Below are 20,480 nucleotides of genomic sequence, written 5' to 3' on the forward strand. Positions count from 1 at the left end.
CTCAGTCTCCTGAGTAGCTGGGGTTACAGGCATGCGCCATCACACCTGGCTAATTTTTGTATTTTTAGTAGAGTTATGGTTTTACCACATTGGCCATGCTGGTCTCAAACTCCTGACCTCAGATGATCCACCTGCCTCAGCCTCCCAAAGTGCTGGGATTACAGGCATTAGCCACCATACCCGGCTCCTGGATTGTAGATGCATGTTTCCTGAATGTTTCACCTAGATATTCTATACTATTAAATACCTCAAATTCAACATGTGTTCTTGATTTTCATTTCTGACACCTTCCTCAGCCAACCAGGCCAGAAACCTGATAGTCTCCAGGTTTTCTATCCACATCCTCTCAATTCTATGAACAAAATGTCTCTCAAATTTGTCATCTCTGACCTTCCTTGTCTTTCTTTTGTCTCACTGCAATAGACTCCTGACTGACCTGGATACCTCCAGGCTCTGCTTGGTCCTGGCTATGGACCTCACACAGTCCTCTTAGACATGCATCTGATCAAAGCCCACTCTTGCTGAAAACCCTTCTGTTGCCCACTAGTTTAAAAAGTCCAGACTCCTTAGTCCAACCTTCAAGGCTCTTTACAATCTGATTTGTACCTACCTTTCTAGCCTATCTCTTCCAAGATCCTGAAATATAATGGCCTATGTGGGGCTGAATTGTGTCTTCCCAAAATACGTATGTTGAAATCCTAACCTCCGATACTTCAGAATGTCACTATATTTGGAGACAGGGTCTTCAAAGAGGTAATTAAGTTCAAACGAGGTCATCAGTGTGATCCTAATCTAATGTGACTGGTGTCCTTATAGGAAGAAGAGATGTGGACATAGACACATACAGAGAGAAGGAAGACCATGTGAAGTCACAGGGAGAAGACAGCCATCTACATACCAAGGAGAGAGGCCATACACGAAACCAACCCTGATGACACCTTGATCTTGGACTTCCAGCTTCCAGATTTACAGGAAAATAAATTTCTTTTGTTTAAGCCACACAGTCGATGGCATTTTGTTATGGCAATTCTAGCAAACTCATATACAGCCTATAGCATATACTACTCAGTTTAGAATACTTTTATTTTGAAACATATTATACTTTTGCTACTTTTGCTTATGCAGTTTCTTTTGCTTAATGCCCCTTGCTAGTCGATATTTATATTTAAAGATATTTTAGGCCTGGCACCTGTAATTCCAACACTTCGCAGGCTGGCTCGCACCTGTAATTCCAACACTTCGGCAGGCTGAGGTCAGGAGTTTGAGATCAGCCTGGCCAACATGGCGAAACCCCTTCTCTACTAAAAATACAAAAATTAGGCGTGGTGGTGGGTGCCTGTAATCCCAGCTACTTGGGAGGCTGAGGCAGGAGAATTGCTTGAACCCAGGACGTGGAGGTGGCAGTGAGCCCAGATCACATCACTGCACTCCAGCCTGGGCAACAGAGTGAGACTCCATCTCAAAAAAAATAAACTTATTTTTCTTCAAAGTATTTCTCAAAAGCCTGTGATCATCAGACCTAAAAGTAATTTTTCCCTTTTCTACGTTGTTTTTGTAATTTTCCCTTACTTCTAATAAAGCAACCATTACATTATGTTCTTATTTCTTCTGTAAAATCACACCAGTCCTCAAAGAAAATATCAGAGCAGCGACAACAGTCAAGTCAGACATGATGGTTGCTTGGAATGATACAATGACAGTGTTGGTGAAAATACGTGAAAGGAGGTAAAATTGATGACTGTGGTGGTTTATGTTAAAATGTAGGAGACAAGGTAAAAGTCCATATGAAGGATGCAGTCCTGGAATGAGGACGCTGTCATCTTGAACCATAAGACACGAAGACGAGAGTGGCATTATGAACTGAAAGGAGCCGGGAGCTTTGTTGGAACAGAACCACCATATTAACCCTGGACTTCCTGCCTGGGCTGATTTGCGTTTGAGAGAGAAATAAACTACTTTACATAAGCCACTGCAATTTGTTTTCCCACTTGCAGTCAATATAATCCTAACGGAGAGAGCAGACAAGAAGGTAAGTGTTAGCCCACCCATTTCCTGCCACTTCCCACTTCCTTCTCTGTTTCTATGAAACTGTTTTTTTCATACTCAAGTCATAGTGAACTCCTTGTCTTGCCCACAGAGAAATCTTAAAACATTCCCCAGCCAGCTGGCTGTCCTCTGTGTTCCCATAGCCCAGTGCTATGAGAAATTAGCGCACGGGGTGCCATAGGAGACTCAACAAAGGCCACGAGGGTGATAGAAATGGCAAGTAGAAAGCCATAGAGGCATGACAGAGACTGGCACTTTCAGTGTATTGCAAGGAGCTTGGCAGAGCTGAAGTATAACGTAAGTGATTGAGATTGAAGCTAAAGAGGTAGACAGGAGTTAATATCGAAAGGTCTCTTTTGCTAAGCTAAGGATCTTGACTTTCTCATGCCCTCCTTGGGACATTATTTCCAAAGAAAAACAAGAAGAGGGGAATATCTTTGCCATTGACTCACCCGTATAAGCACTGATGTTGAAAAACAAGAAGAGGGGAATATCTTTGCCATTGACTCACCCGTATAAGCACTGATGTTGAAGCAGCCTCATAACCACTGGGGCATATTTCAGAGGAAAACAGGACCAAGGCGGTGCTAAGGAGGCAGTGCTGGAAGAAGAAATAAACACATTATGGTCAACCCTATAAATAATCAAGTCGTTCCAAAAGGACCTCTTTAAACAGCTTTTCTCCTATCCCGTTATCCTAAGACCTAACATTCTACCACCAGTGATATACTTATTAATTCTTATTAAAGGTATTGTTGAGTTAAGATGAGAAACAGGGGACATTAAGAGGAGGTAAAATCCTTTACTTCCAAATATTGCTGTTAGCTGACACTGGTGAATAGCCATGTGACAATGAACCCCAACCAAAAATTGAGGAGCAGAAATGATAGAAGATGGGTGAAGATGAGGAGGAAAAGCCTTCTCTGGAAGAGCAAGCTGACTTCCCCATGAGGGGAGAAGTCAGGGGGCTACTGCTACCGGTAACATCTCCCTTATCACTGCTGATGCAGACAATCTGGCTGGGTAGGGAGTGAACTATCCCAACAGGCTGTTAAGAAGAGCTGACAGTTTAAGGGGATGGAACAGCAGGTAACTGATACTACTGCATGGAGAGCAAAATGTGTGGGCCACCTAATGTGAGTTTTCCTCACCACCACTGCTCCTACATTCCTGTTCCCCAGAGCAGGTTGAGCCTCACTTGCCAAAAGAGGCAGGGGTGGGAAGATGGTTGGCCTCATGCCCACCTGGATATCTGCTGGGAGAATTTTGCACATGCTGCTAAGTGCCCAATGGCACCCAGGGTTCCCTTTTACATTGTTAATTACCCTGAAATTCAGCCACATGGTCCCTCTGCCTGCCTGGACCAGTGCTTGATGACAGCTGCTACTGGAAACTGACTGTGCTCCAAGAGCTCCCAAGTTCCATCCTCACCCTCTCAGCAAAGGTCCTCCCAAGCCAGTGAGGAGAAAGTGCATCTGTGTGTGCTTGGCTTTATGCATTTATCTCTTGGTTCCAGGCACCGATTTGCATGTATATGTGTATACGTACTTAGAGATTGTGTATGTGGGTATGGATTCATGCTCATCTCTGAGGGCATTTCTTGATTATCGATGATGATTTTGGAATGAACCTGGTGGATGTTTTAAGATTTCTTGAGGAATCAGAAGTATTTCCATCTTAATGTGAAGAAACACAGGAATAGTAAATAATAACTATGTTTATCTTTTCTGAAAGAGGAGGGGCAAAATTTTCAGAAAGTTATTTCTGGAAATTAGGGCAAAGAGGAAAAAAAGTGAGATTGAAGATATTCTGAGAAAGTTGAGTTGGGATCACCTCACCCTCCTTACACAAATTTCTCACTTTCCCCCTTTTCTGATTTTGTTTTGGAAGGAAGGTATTGAAATGGGTATTTGTGCGGTGTATAATTTTACACACACACTCTCTCATGTGACTGTATAAACATGTATGCATTAACATGCTCGTTCAGTACATGCAATGTGCAAGATATTTTGCTAGAAACTTCGGGAAGTGCAAATGTAGTTTTCCATTCACCCTCAAAGATCTCCAACTCTGTTAATTACAAAAAATTAGCAGAAAGCAGTGAGTGTTAGAAGCCAAATGGCTACTATGATCATCACGTAGCAAAGAAGTTCAGAGGTGGAGGGACTCACTCCCTCTGCAGCCAGGGCAGGCTATAAGGAGGAGCTGGAATGTGAGCCCAGTCTTGAAGATGAGGTGACTCTTCCTATGTGAGTACATTGCTGAAAACTGCCACTGTGGGAAATAATGGGAAAGAGCAAACCAGTAACAGATAGGGACAAGTGACGAAGCTCCCAGAATGCCACAATGTTCTTATGCCCATTGCTCCTATGGTGAAAGACTGAATCATCTGCTAATAGAGTATGGGTCCACCCCCTTGGAGCTCAGCTTTCTTCTCTAACTTCATAAAGAGATCTCATCCTGACTTCATAAGGTCTCATTTTCACTTCACAGGGGAAGCTCATTCCAACTTTTCCTCTTTGCAGCTAGGACTGAAGAGCCAATCAAAGCAGAGGGATGAACAGATAGAAGTTACTGCCCATTCAAGATGACTGATTGATTAAGCAAGTCACCCTTGGATGAGTTCCACTCATTTAACAAAACCTGCATTAACCATTTACAAATTGTCCGGCAATAGGCTAGGCACTGCCCTCAAAATGTTTAGGAAAGGAGAAGTCATACAAAATCAAGAGCACACACAGTGAAATAATGATATGTACGGGATGGTCTTGGAAGTCCTGAGGGAAAGTTAAAGACAACTGGAAATTCAGGATGACTTTATGGAGGATAAACGTCAGTGGAGTCTATTGTCTTGCTAAGTTTTGAAGGAAAAGTAGGCGTTAACTTGATGAAGGAGAAACCGTGTGGATGATGGCAAACTTGTATTGCAAACACCATGCCAATCTAATAGCCTTTGTTGCTTACAGGGAGAATTTCTAGAGGATATCACTCCAAGTTTGTTTCCTGGACACATTAATTTAATGCTATCAAATCTGTTGGTTTAGCTCACAGTATCAAATAGCACTGAGATAAAATTTATATCAAGATTAATTTATAAAATGTGATGGGATCTAGAATAGTTTTAAAAAGTAAATCCACCATTGTTTGTGTTTAAGTGTTTAGCTGGTAAAACACAGAGTTTAATATTGTCATTTGTGATAAATTTGGATATAAAATTGTAGATGTTAAGAATTATTTTTGAAATATTCCTTGAAAACTATTTTTAACTTTTAGATCATATTAACAAAAAGTAAGAAGTGGTGGGGGTGTGTGAGCAATGTATGTGTGTTTAGAGGAAGACGGTTCACAAAAGCATGCTAAACCATTCTTGAATGGGTATATCAAAGAAAAAAGTCAAAATTATAGTCACAGTATATTTATAATGTGATCACAATGAAAACTGTTCACTAAAACTTGTAGAATATAGCCAAAGTTCTAATTAGAAACAAATTTATAGCCTAACATCATTTAATTATTAAGAATAGATTCTTAATAACATAATGACGTAACTATTCATGTCAAATAGTTAGAAAAATGAAATTAACCCAAAGAAGGCAGAGGAAGAAAATAGTAAAGATAATAGTAAAGATAGTAACAAAAAAGCAGGAGAAATAAATAAATCCTCTAACATAGATAAAATTAAGAGAAATTTTAATAAGAAAATAAAGAAAAAACACATATTTAAAATAAATGAATAACAAAGTGTTAATGTACATAATGTTAATGAAAATTTTATATGAAACTTCCTGCTACTTTGTAAAACACAATAAAAAAGATAAATCTCTAGGGAATTTACAAATTACCAAAGTTGCTTCAAGAAGAAATGGATATAGCCACTGTGGAAAGTAGTCTGGAGATTTCTCAAAGAACCTAAAATAGAATTACCATTTGACCTGGCAATCCCATTACTGGATATATGCCCAAAGGAATATAGATTATTCTACCATAAAGACACATGCACACATATGTTCATTGCAGCAATTTGGATAACAGCAAAGACAAAATCAACCTAGATACTCATTAACAGTGGAGTGGAAAAAGAAAATGTGGTCCGTATACATCATGGACTATTACACAGCTATAAAAATGAGATCCTGGCCTTCGCAGCAACATGGACGGAGTTGGAGGCCATTATCTTAAGCTAATGCTTAATGCAGGAACAGAAAAACAAATACTGCATGTTCTCACTTATAAGTAGAAGCTAAACATTGAGAACACATGGACACAAAGAAGGAAACAAGAAACACTGGGGCCTATTTGAGGATGAAGGGTAGGGAGAGGGTAAGGCTTGAAAAACTGCCTATTGGGTGCTATGCGGATTACTTGGGTGAGGCAATAATCTGTACACCAAGCCTACATGACACGGAATTTACCTCTGTAACAAACCTGAACATGTACCCCTTGAATCTAAAGTAAAAGTTGAAAAGGAAAAAAAAAGAATTGGAAATTTTCAGCCAAAGAAATAATATGACAAACGTTTTCAAGGAATCATTATAGAATGAATGATTTTATCGATAAAAATTTAGACAGTTTCACTGATGAGTTTTTTTTAAACATTGAAAGTAATGTAAAATGTAAACATTTCAGTAATAGAGAAAAATATTCAACATTTCTTAATTCATTTACTAAGCTAATATAATACCGATAAGAAAATCTTTTCTACAATGCACACAACAATACTGTTTAATAGCCTTATTTAAGAATGGACTGGCTCAACTGTATCCCAGCATCGAATCACGACAGGAGATCGAGACCACTGGCGAATACTTAAACCCGTTCTACTAATACAATACAGGTACTGTAGTCCCATACTATATAAGGCGGAGCTTGCAGTGAGCGAGATGTGCATACAGAGCAAGAGTTAAAAAAAAAAAAAAGAATGTGGATACAAAAGTTAAAATAAAACACTCATAAAGGCATGGTAAAAAGAAAAACAAAAGCAAACCCATTTTGACATAGAAGAGTATATTCTTGAATAAAATAATTCACATTTATTAAAGTACTGTGTCTCTCAGTAAGTCAAAATGAAGAAAGGCTGCGTGATTATGTCAATAGTTGTGATAAAATTTAATATCTAGTATTAAAAAAGTAAATTACAGTGAAGTAGTATAAGCAATATTCTCTCTTAATATGGACAGAAATTTATATCTTGAATTATCAAGGTCATTAATAAAACTGGTGGAGGTGGGAAAAAAGATGCTTACATATGAAACAGAAGCAAGAAGTTAAATTATTTTCAAGGGAGAAATTAAATATTCACAATTTTCAGAATACTTGATGCTTTATTTTCAGAATCTCTAGTAGACAATAATAGTGAACTGAAAAAACATCAGAATGAATTAGTGTTAAATCAAGTGGTGGATTACAAAGTACATATATGATATTCAATTACTTTTCTACTGTAAATATTTAGAAAATATAATGGATAAAACTAAGATAGATAAAAATGTAATAGATTAAAACATAAGAATATAATAAAAATAGGCCGGGCACAGTGGCTCACACCTGTAATCCCAGCACTTTGGGAGGCTGAGGTGGGCAGATCACCTGAGGTCGGGAGTTTTAGACCGGCCTGACCAACATGGAGAAACTCTGTCTCTACTAAAAATACAAAACTTAGCCGGGCGTGGTGGCCCGCGCCTATAATCCCAGCCACTAGGGAGGCTGAGGCAGGAGAATCACTTGAACCTGGAAGTCGGAGGTGGCAGTGAGTCAAGATCGTGCCATTGCACTCCAGCCTGGGCAACAGGAGCAAAACTCCATCTCAAAAACAAATAAAATAAATAAATAAATATTTTAAAAACATGAAAAGCCTATGTTCAAATAGAAAAACCAATCAATAAAATATAAAAAAATTAAACGTATGAAAATCTACACATAAACTGGCAAAACATGTATATAGGGTATTCTCCAAAGAAGAAATCAAATGCTTATTCCATTTTATTAGAAGAAAATCAAAATAATGAAATACTATTTACACCTGTGAAAGTTTTCAAAATATTTCATTTTGAAAAGAATTTTGGAAAATTACTTTTATGAATTATTTGTTACAGTGGAAAGGTACTGACTTTCTAGAAAGAGATTTGTCAATAGTTACCAAGAACAATTGAGAAGTTTCTGCCACTTGGCCTGATAATTCCACTTGTAAGAACATATCCTCAGAAAATTATAAGAATCACAAGAATATATTGGATAACCAATCATCATTAATTTATTTATAATAGCAAAATATTAGAAGCAAACAAAATGTCCCACAGTAAGCAGGTGGGGATGGAAAAATTATGATATTTCCATGTAAGAGCAGAACAAATAGCGTTTGCATAGAGTAATGACATGGGAGAATGTTCATGATGTAATCTATTTATGGTGAGACAAAAAAAGAGAAAATCTAGGAGGAAACACATTGAAATATTAACAGTTGTAAATCTCTTTGTCATGAGATTACAAAATATTTTGAAATCATCTTTACACTTTTCTTCATTTTCTAAAGTTGCAAGAACCTCAGCTGGGCAAAAAGCGTGAATGAAAAGAACACTATTCGTGATTGTGTTTTATTTTTCCCAGGATCAAACATGACTGTCACAGCATCCACGTTATGGCTTATTTGTGTGGACTTTCATTCTGCTTTCCAATTCTTATTTTATAATTTTTAACTGATAACCCTCTCCACCCCCACCAGGACTTGTTTCAATACTTCATGAAATATGCGGAGATGAAACAGAGACAAATGGGAAGAAATGTCTCAAAGGTTATCTACACTCAGTTCTCTTTGGTTTGAGCCCAGACCATGTCCAGAGCATTGCCTTGTCACCTTTCCCTCTGAGGTTAGACTTGTTCTGACGTGTCTGATTAAACTGCCCAACAGAGAGTGCCCGGGAACCAGTGACTGGCCAACCTCCTGGGAGCTACAGCCATTCTCATCCATATATGAGTGCCAGGAGACAAGAACTGACATCTGAGAGTCAGAGAAGGTGTGGCAAATCCTACGACATCTCCATTCTCCACTTCCATGCCCAGAACCGTGCTTGAAATCTAAATATGCTTAATGCCTAATGGGCTAAGTAGGAGAGCCTTTTTATTTCCTGAAACTCCTTTGGCCATCTTTAGGGAGGTCATTTCTCCATAAAGTTTTCTTTAAATCTTTTTAATGTTTAATATATTAAAACTAAATTTTAGTAATAAAAATTTCAAGAAGAGATCCACAAAACAACCTTAAGCTTCCGCTTTTCTCATGAGAATTTTTTTAAAAAGGATCCACTTATGAAATATTTAACACAATGTTATTCCGATACATCTGAAGAAGTGTGAGTCATTACAGAATCATTCTCTCAACACAGAACAAAAAACCTCATGGAATTACTGTGCTTTTAACCCAAAGCGTTGGGTATGTGGAATTTCATGCACCTTTGTGGTGTCGTGCCAACCAGGTGAGCCACTTCTGAAAACAATGTATTGTTAACTCGTGGGTTTCAGCCCTATTGGGTTGATAAATGGCAGTCCATTTTATAAGACCTTTCTCGGTTAGAGAAAGGATTAAGGTATGTCCAGGAATGTTTTAAACATTTAATGTAAAGCTACATTTCATACTGAGGATTAATTAGAAGCTGTGTTATAGAATTTTTTTTCACCCAAATAGGAAGAGATGTAATGCTGAATTATTTTCATATGAAGGTTAAGTTTGTCTGCAAGACAGGATTTAACAGTGTAGCAATTCTTGGAATTAATGCTGAAGGGGAATTACGACCAGTTGTCTGTAAGTGTGCTTGTGTGAGAGTGTGCGTGTGTCTATGTACATGTGAGATTCATTTGTTGTTGCAGCAAGCATAAACCACACAGTAATAGCTCTTCCCATTAACAGGTGGGGTCACATTCTATCAGAGTTGACTGGGTAGAGAAAGTTATGGAGTGAACACTAAATAAGTGCTTTGGTTTCAACTTGAGTTTCAGAACCACAGCTGCCCTTCTTCTTTTTTCTTCCCTTCCTCCTTCCCTTTCTTCCTCCCTTTATAATCTACTGTGTTGTTATATAATATATGTTATTTATATATACACATACACACTTGCAAGCTTATTTATGCTATATGTATATATAGTATAAATAAAAAGCTCAAAAGCAATGCTAAAGCCACATGAGTAACTAGTTGGTTTTATGCTAATAGATTTCCTATTTATTTTACAGTCTACATTGACTTGGTCTCCTGATTTTTCTCTATCATATTTAGAAAAAAGAGTGTTTTTTTATTGTATGGTCCTATGTTTTAAATTTTCACTCTCTCTCAAAAAAAAAGACTTTGAACTGCATGAGCAAAAAAATAGTAGCACTATATGGGTTTATGAAAGTGTACTCTAAAATTCTCTTTCTCTTTTCAGATAAGGAACCTGAATCTCAAAGCAAATGAAAATGCTATATTCTTTTTTAAATATATTTTGTCTGGAAGGTATCCTAAGGCTGTTGGGAATCTCAGGATATCCTCTTCCATTCTGTTTGTGCTCAGTTGAACACACTGTATTATTTCTGTTCATGCTTGCTGCTGTAACAAACAAACCCAAAATTACATTAACGGCTCATATGTGAAATTTACTTTTTTTCTTAGGTAAAGCATAAAATAGGTGTTCCTGATTGATGGAAAGGTGTCTTCCACAGGGTGATTCAGTGCCCAGATTTCTCCCATCATCAACACTTGGCTTCCAAAACAATCACTATTCATCTACACCAAGCTAACAGAAGAAGAAAGAACATGAAGAACAGTATGTGAGAAATATTGGAGGTACAAGCATTGAAGTGAAGCCCATCACTTATATTTAGATTCCACTGGCTAGAGCTCAGTCACATAGCCATGCCCAACTAAAAAGGAAGGTGGGGATATGTGTAGTCTAGCTATGTGACCAGGAAAAAGAGGAATCAGGCTTGAACAGCTATTCATTCTCTACCACACACATGGTTCAACAGTCAGAATGTGACAGAAAATGCTTTCTACTTTTTTTCTATGTTGTCTCAACTTAAAAGTTTCACTTGCTTAGCACTTTCCAAGGTTATTTTGCTTTATGAGCAAATATATTGGGGTATGACAGGGAATGAGATTAATCTAATTAGAAAAGTGTGAATCGGGACAAAAGCTCTGTACAACACAGAAGTATCTCAATAAGTAGAAATATTTTTTGCATCAATTCAAATAAAAGGCCAGAATCTAATGATAGATTAATGATGTGATGATCAGCCTCTGGATACATCTGTCCTGGGATTAAAGCTACCCAGCTAAAGAGAACATGAGAATGTAGTGAGTAAGAAGAGGAGCATCATTGCACCCAGAAGACCTGCAGGAGCACTGTAAACTTGAAACATTGCTCCAGTTGCTGTGTCAGCTGAGATCCAGTAATGTTGACAACCTTCATCATTGTAGTATAATAATGATAGCAGCACCAGGGTTAAAAATTAAAAGACCAAGGCAAAGTTGACTCTCTATTCCAAACCCTATATTATTTTCTTCTATCACTTTGCTCTAGTCGGGCAAACTGATTTGTAAGTTATAGCCTCTGAGCCTCAATTAATTTCACTTAGGGCATTTTCACAGTTGTACAATAAATGTTTGAATTAAGACATTTCTTTTCTTCTGAAATTGAATTGCACGTTAACTGGTTATTGGCCGATGCTGGTGTGCACACAATTACAGATAAGAGCATTGATCTGGCAAGAAAACAAATTAGCTCTTAAAAGAGGGCAGTTTGGATTTGACAGCTGCAGATGATTAGGTGTCTCTCTAATGGATACTGTACATTACCATCAGAGGTGTTAAAGATCTGTAAATTCCTCCTTTCAGCTGCCTATTTTTACCAAAAAGCATTGCTTACATCTGCCTCTCTTTTCCAGTGAATAGCTGAATCTAATGATAGGAAATAGTGTCCAAAATTATCTGGATGGCTGGTGAGTTACTAATACCCAGATCAAGCCCTGAGATGGGCAGAAGTAATGAGAAGAAGCTTCTTGGTTCAATCAAATAACTTGAGAAGTGAGGCTGATTTCAGGTACAAATACCTAGCAGGCAAGAGACATAAGCCACGTCACCCAAGCATGACAAAGTACTTTCCCAGGATGCTAGACCATCAAGAGTGTAACCCAGAGATCTTACTCTATTTGGAAGAACCCAAGTTGCAGCCATCTGGGCTGGAGGATATCTAATCCAATGTATCGTTAGGTGGCTTGCACAGAAGTTGGTTTGCTGGCTTTTAAGGACTTGATCTGAGTTCAAGCATTTTTGGGGAGAATGATTCAGGGCTGGTTCCATCCAGTGATCTCAATATAGAGAGGATCACTTGCTTCCTTGTCATGAACATCAACAGCTTGACCTCTGCATTCCTTCTCTATCCTACTCAAGGTAAGAGGCCTTTGGTGAATAGCTTAGTACTGCCAATCAGATATCCTAACTGCCCCTAGTAGAAGAAACATTGGGTAGATCCCTTTTATTTTAAGAGTTATCTATATGACACCTCCAGTGTAAGATGATCTTATTGTGGAAACCTTTCTATCCCCAGGGGAGTGCTAAGCAATATTCTCTTTAAGAGCTTCAGGTCAAAGTCCAGATTCCCAGCTCTGGACACATCTAAAGAAGCCTATTATGTTCCAGGGGTCAAGCTTTCAGGTCTTGCCCCATTGAGAAGATAATAAAAAAGCACTTGCAGTTGGATTTTATTCATCATTTATATAATCACTGAAATTACAGATGAAATAGGTCGTTATGTCATTGAGGCTCTCTGGCTAACCAGTGTATGTGTATTTTCTCTTTTATAACATCCCATAAAAGCATCCTACACAGGGTTGGATTGTAATAATCTCTTGGCCATTTGTGGCAAGTGCAAACTATTCCAAATGGGCTGAGTTTCTGCTTGATTCCCATCTGGAAGACTTTTGACATTGTTCAGTTTGAGCAGTCATGCCTTTTGCTTCATCTTCTATACTTCTGGGATGCCAGCATAGCCAGCCAGCTCTGCTTGGACAGTGGCATGGGAACCCTGTTATTGTAGGGTGATGGAAGCCATGGTGGTTCCCTGGTCATGTTGGAGCTGAGTTTGTCAAGCAGGACTATGTGGGATCTTATAGCGGGGTGGAAAGGTTTGGTGCTAGAGACTTATTCTTGGGAAGCCAAAAGCTCTTTATGAGAAAATTTCAAAGTTATATTTTCATTTTGAAAATCTTTAAGACATGTATGAGAATATTCTGGAGCAACTGGAAGACCTCATAAAAATACTGCCATGTGATTTCAATGCCCCAGATGCATTTGCTTTAAGGGCCGACTGGTACCATTTTAATGGTCTCACTAATGCAAAAGAGCTAAAAGAGCTGAAGTAAAATTCATTTTCCCCTTAGTGAAGACCAAAGAACATCAAAATGTGCTGAAGAAATGGTGGGTTGTCATAATTTCCATAAAGAGATGCACTGAGGGAAGGGAGTCATTGCACAGCAATGATAGCAGAGGCCAATTCAACACAAAAGTAAATGCATAACAACCCTGGGAATAATACATGCATTTGGAGTATTAGAGAGATTACTTTTTTTTTTTTTTGAGATGGAATCTCACTCTGTTGCCCAGGCTGGAGTGCAGTGGCACCATCTTGGCTCACTACAACCTCTGCCTCTCGGGTTCAAGTGACTCTCCTGCCTCAGCCTCCTGAGTAGCTGGGATTACAGGCATGCACCACTGCACCTGGCTAATTTTTGTATTTTTAGTAGAGATGGGGTTTCACCATGTTAGTCACGCTGGCCTTGAACTCCTGACCTCATGATCTGTCCACCTCAACCTTCCAAAGTGCTGGGATTACAGGCACGAGCCACCGCGCCCAGCCGAGATTACTTTTTTATCAAACTTTCACAGGTCACTTTTTAATGGTGATAATTACAATATTAAGTTTTTGGTTTTGTTTGTATATAAATTGCAAATTAGTTTTGACTGTACTGCATAAGGGCTATCTGCATAAGGAGTTTATACCTATCTTGATGGTTACATATATTTAAGAAAGATTAAAATTAAAAAATATTGAAGTCAACAGGGGGCTTCATTAGAATTGTTTTTCTCTAAAAAGACATCTATATATTATTCAAGTTGAAGAAATACTGCTTTATAGTATTTCTTCATGTGTTTTTTCTGGGCAACTGTACCCAATCTATTTGGCTCTCCAAGGGTTAGCTGTCCACAAAAGTCACCATTTTCTAATTTTAGTAACTTGTGGGGCCAAAGTAGAGTTGACCATAATTAAGAAGAAGAAAACTAGATGCTCTTTCATTTTCACTTTTCCTTGGAGGATGTTCTGGCCATATCACTCAAGCAACATTTTCTATGGACCTCCCTGAGCAAGTGTCCACAAATGTCGTGGACTAAGAAAAATACAGCAATTGCATAAGCTCTTCCTAGATACTCCTTCCTGTCCTTTAATGAAAGGAAGGGGTTCTGTATTTGTTGCCATGGATTTTAATAATAATCCATCCCATAGAAGGTGTTCAAGAGGTTGAATGAAAGGATAAATCCAGATCAATTATACATGAGACCGATATGTATTATCAACCGGTTGGTTGATTAAAGAACTATACAATAGGGTGGAAGAGATCCTCCAGAGGAGTCTTTGGAAAGCTCTCTGATTCATAGTCTCTTGAGTGAGGTTCTCAGGGGCCTGGTATATATTAAGCTCCCTCCTTCATTTTTGCAGAGCAGAAGAAATATAGTCCACTAGTCTCTTAGGCAAATGTTTAACTGTCTCTGGTAGGAATCCCCTGATATGTCAGAGTAGATAGGTTTAGAGCAAGTGAACCATCCGGGGATTTATCTAGGCACTTGGAATAAAGTAATGAGCAGGAAGGTGCTTGTGAGAATTGTTGAGAAGGAATCATGGCTGCAACACAGAGGAGGGGAGGAGGAAGCAGATGGGGTAGGCCAGAGTCTGAGAAGGACTGCATTAACTCACCCTATTGTGTGTTCTCTGTCTTGGATCTCAGAGATAAGATACAAAGAATTGGTTGTGACGGGGATGCCAGGGACAGGCACAGTCATCCTGGTTCTTCCTTGCTATCAAAAGTGACATGGTGTGAAGGATAACTGTCTTATTTTATTTTAAATAAGCTTCTTTGCTTCCACTGAGTTCTCAGCTCCAGGTGGGAGAGGACATCCACCCAGTGAGTCATAGCCAGTAGGTGGGGGCTGGGGGCACCTGAATGAAGAGGTTGCACTTGAGTTGCACTCAGATCTGACAGGAGGCAGATAGAGCTTTATCTCCAACCTGGAAAATATCTTTGGACAACCAATTTTTCCTTTTAATGCTTCAATTTTTTAACCTATAAAATAAAGGCAGAGATACTTCTTACTTCTGGAACTATTATTGGGATATGTCTGTCCTCAATTTAAGTTTTTAAAAGAAAAGGGCTCATGCAGCGCTTTCTTCACTATCCAGTTATGGATTATCTACAGCCTGTCCTTTTTGACTACTCCCCATCTCATCATCTGCCTTTGGGAATATTATGAAACAGGTTTTCTTTTCTGGTATTTCACTGATACTCTCAGGAATTCCCTTATTTCAAATAACAATGGAATTGATGTTTAAAGAAATGGAAAGTTAACTTCCTTTGTATCCCACATACCATGAGACTTTAGATTTATTACTTATTTTCATTGAGCTTCTATTTCCTCATCTATAAATTGGGACAATCTAAAGACCCTTACAGGGTTGCTGAAAGTAACAGGTGTAAACGCAGTGTGTGAACTATAAATGTAAAGGGCCATTCAAATGCCAGGTACCAACATCTAGTAGTTAATAATTGAGCAAAGTATTACTCAGAACCATCATATCAGGAAGTATTTGTATCATTAGGGTCTTTACGACATCATCTTTGCTGCCCCTTGCTTTTGTGCTTTCCATTAGATGGTAGACTTTTTGAAGAAGCCACATCCTACGTGTTTTTGTATGAAATCTTGTCAGGAACATAAGAAATGCTTAATAAATACTTGGTGAATAAAGAAACAGATTCATTCTCTGGGTTAGCAGAAGAACTAAGGTTCACGAGTGGAGTGATTAGTGTAAAGAGCTAACAGCTGGAACAGCTCAACTGTGGAGAGGGTAGTTTGACAAGGTGGGAAGCTCCCCAGTCATTGGAAGTGTTCAAGTAGAAATTGACTGTTAGGGTTGATGCAGGTGAGATTCCTGAATGGGCTAGGAGACCTTGAAGCTCTTTTCCATGAATCTCTGATTCTCTGGAAGTAGAAAAGAACACTGCTAAATACTTAGATAACTATCCAGGCATGATTCCTTCCAGTAATACCCAGAAATAGTCAAATCCTATAATGCCTATCTTTCCCAGGCTGTGAGAGTGCTGGGGCAGGGGGAATTTCTGAACCACTTACTGGTGTGTGGCTTTTGATGCATCCTTGTGTGTAGTATTTGAGCAAAGCTATTCTCATCAGTCTAGTGTTTCAAAACAAAGGCAAAATAAATGGACATGTATGAGTGCTGGATGGCATGACCTTAATGTGGCAATGGTAAAATCTGTGTGTAATGGAACCTTCCAACACATGAACTTGGGTGTAGATGGGCTGAATACTGCGGAGGAGCACACAGAAGGCACTGGGCATTTGAACAAGCTTTCTTCTTTATCACTCTGTAGGTTGGCTGGACACTCCTGTTCTACATTCTTCTGTGGAACCAGCCTCAAATGTTGGTAAAACAGATGAGTGCCTATAGGATGAGACTCGGAAAGTGGAAATGGCTCCTCTTGCCTCTAAATACAGTTATATGTTATGTAACAATGGGGATATATTCTGAGAAATGCATCTTTAAGTGATTTTATCAGTATGAACATCACGTGTACTTATGCAAACCTAATGGTACAGCCTACTACACACCTGGACTGTATGGTATAGCCTGTTATGCTCCTAACCCACAAACATGTACAGCATATTTTTGTACCGAGTATTGCAGGCAATTGTAACACAATGGTATTTGTGTATCTGAACATATCCAAATATAGAAAAGGTACACTCAAATAAAATATTGTTATCTTATGGGATCACCATCATATAGGCTTTTGTTCATGTTGTTGAACCAAAGTTCATTATGTGGCATATCCTGTATCTCCTTTGCTCATCTTCTAGGAGCATCTATCAGAGATGAGCTCTTACAAAAGATATTATCTGTATTATAATGCATTTGTTCAGTTATTTTCTGTTTACTACATTCTCTCACATGCATTATCTGTATTACCCAAGCCATCCTGAGGCTGTTTTCATTTCCATGAACGTCCAGGCTTTTGGTAGCCACATGTCCATGCTTTTGGTAGCCACAGAGCCTGTGGGTTCTTTTCCCTGTTGGCTAATGCACCCTTCCAAGCATCTATACTTCTCCTGCATAGCAATCATTACACTTGTTGATTATCTGTTCTTCCTGTAGGCTTTAAGTTCCAAGAGGGTTGGAACTAAGTCTGCTTTGTTATCTGCTCTGCTGTGAAGCCTGACACAGTTTCTGGCACAAAATAGTCACTGCCTAAAGATTTGTTGAATAAATGTCTGAGTATTGATGGTCTTTTCTTCAACCTTATTGACACTTTACAGATAAGTTCAGAAAAATTAAGTGGTTTACCCAAAGGTTTACAGATTGGATACTCAAAATACAGTTTCCTGACTGCAGATTATTAGCTTTCCCCACTCTGTATCCTCTCTGTATCACAGCTGTTTCTACTGGTAACATATGCCTGTGTTTCTTGGGACATTAATAATCTTGGTGTTGATGCTTTGAAAATGCTTGTCTCCTTTGTAACTTGGGATGGAGATGGATTTGAAAGAAGTGAAATATTTCTAGATGATAAAAAAAAGAAAATATTGTCATTTGGCCTGTGCATACTGTGAAATTCATTTTTCAGGAAATGCTATGAGGCAGGATGGGATGGCTTCCTGAGGGTTTTTGATACAAAGCTACTTGTAGTCAAAGCTGATGCAAAGTTTGTTCCATGAGATTACAGGTATGAGTGGTGTAGGCATTGCTATTCTAGAGGATTGGATCTGAGGTCTGCATAGATGTCTTCTACATAATTCAGCAATTGACAATCAGACCCTTGGAATGTAAGGTTACATATGTAGGTGTAGGGATTCAGGGACGAGGGGGAGAGTGAGGGAGGAAGATGGAGAAGGTGCCACCACTCGTGGGCAAAGGAGGATGACAATCTGCCTAGGCCATGTGGCTCACAACCCTCCTGACGCTTGTTTTGACTTTTCTCTAACTGCACAACCGGTGCATGCAGATGACTTTACATCTCATAGCAAAATGTGCGACAGCAATGTGCTAAGCAAATGCAAACAAAAATATGCTTCCCCCACTCCAAACAAATCTCTCACACATCGCAACTATGCCATGGCATGGCGAGAGACAAGAGACAGAGACCACCAGGAACCAATTTGTTCATTGTTTAAACCACTCTCCAGGATATATATATATATGTATTGGGAGATTACCTTCAGTTGCATTGGATTGCTTTCCATGATTTAGATATACATGCACTATGATTTCACTTATCCATGCATGCATGAAAGCATTATCCATTTAATTCATTCAAAATTTATTGCACATCTACTGTGATCCAGGAATGTATAAGCACTAAAGAAGGTACCATAAGGATACAGAGCTAAGCCATTTGAGAAGGCCATCTTCTAGTTCATTGTTTCTCTGCTTTTGCTCATGCTTCTCCTTCATCTCTGGATATACTTCACCCTACTTTCTGCCTGTGTATATCCTTCCCATAGCTTAAGAGCCAGCCCAAGAGCATTTCTTTTCTCATCCTTACCTCTCCTCCACACAGTAAGAATTAATTGTTCTTTTGTCCCATGCTCCAACAGCACAATGCCTCTACCCCAAAGTTGCAGTTGGTATTTGATAAAAGGTCCTGCTGCCACCTTATTTCTCCTGCTTTTATTTTTCCTACTTTCCCAGAACTTTACAGGACAAGTTCTTCTTGAGTTCTGTGAAAGTTCTAACAGAGGTAGGAAGTATATTAATGGCCTAAACCTCATAAAAGGAGGCCTTATAATTAAATTTATAGTTTTTGCATTGAGAGTCTTCTGGCCCAAACATAGCTGAAGGGCTCCAATTTGCCTTCCTTAAAACTCTTTATGAAACTAGAATAATGGTAAGAAATTATGCTGCATTCGTCTCCAGGATAGCATAGCATGGTGGAAAAACAAGGTGTAATTTGAAGCCTAGATTTGGCTGGGTTCAAATCTTGACCCTGCCATGTACTGAATATGTTCCTTTGGAGAAGTGACAACATATTTGTGTCAAGGTTTTCCTGTCTTTAAAATGAGGAGAATAATAGAACATATTTTATAGGATTGGTATAAGGATAATGTATTAATACATGCACTTACTTGGAATACTGAATGGCACTTCATACATGTTCAACACATGCTAGTTATTAATATTAGTTATTATTCTCCAAATGAATTAATTCACAGCTAGAGTTGACTATGGTGGCATAGTATTGATGATTCTTTCTAATTAGATTTGTATTCAGAATGTTTTGAGGCTCAGTTTTAAAAAGGCCACTGCTGGGAATAGATTCTTCAAGTTCTCATACTATTTATAAAGAGTAAGTCATTTAGAGTTAAACCTTGGAACCTGAATTTCAAGATTTTTACCACTAATAGGTGGTGACTTACCTGGAAGAACTTATACAACCTCCCTAAGCTTCTAGTTTCTCAACTTAGGAAGGGGAGGTAATCCTCCACCCCCAACCTCAGGGTTCTGTGATGTTTGAATGAGTATTGGGAGAGTGAATGAAGAAATAACATATGGAAGTGTCTCGCATCATGCATGACAGTCTTAATAAATGTTTGCTTTATTCTTTAATTTAAAAAAGATAAAGCAGCTCTTCATGCCCACTGAATCTGGAATCTGGTACACCTGAGATGACCCTGGGCGTTTTGATAGTGCCAAACAATAGTAACTTACATAGTGGCTTCCAACGTTCCAGGTAGGATCTATTGCCCCCAGACCCCTGCCACCACCCAGATCTAGATCTAGTTATCAAATCTTTCAGTCCTTACAATAGCCCTGTGGGGTAGTACTATTATGAGTCTTTTCTAAGGTGAGGAAGCAGACAAGGACTGCTTCTAAGGCGGGGCTGCAGTTTGGGGCCTGTTCCTCAGTCTTTCCACACACCTTTTCTAGCAGCAGTTCTGTTTTCCCTGAGGACTGGATTTTGCCCCCAAAACCCAGCAGGAACAGGGCTTAGCTGCTCGTCTCACCGTCCCCCGCCCCCACAGCATTCCTTTTTCTGGAATAGTTCCTGTGTGTTAATATCATTTGTGTTGAACGGACTGAGCTCCTGACTCCACTCCTTGTCCTGCCTTCCCTTCAAATGTCCACTGGGT

Source organism: Trachypithecus francoisi, unplaced genomic scaffold (genome assembly GCF_009764315.1).
Source record: "Trachypithecus francoisi isolate TF-2019V2 unplaced genomic scaffold, Tfra_2.0 Lachesis_group8, whole genome shotgun sequence".
In the NCBI taxonomy this organism is placed as follows: Eukaryota; Metazoa; Chordata; class Mammalia; order Primates; family Cercopithecidae; genus Trachypithecus; species Trachypithecus francoisi.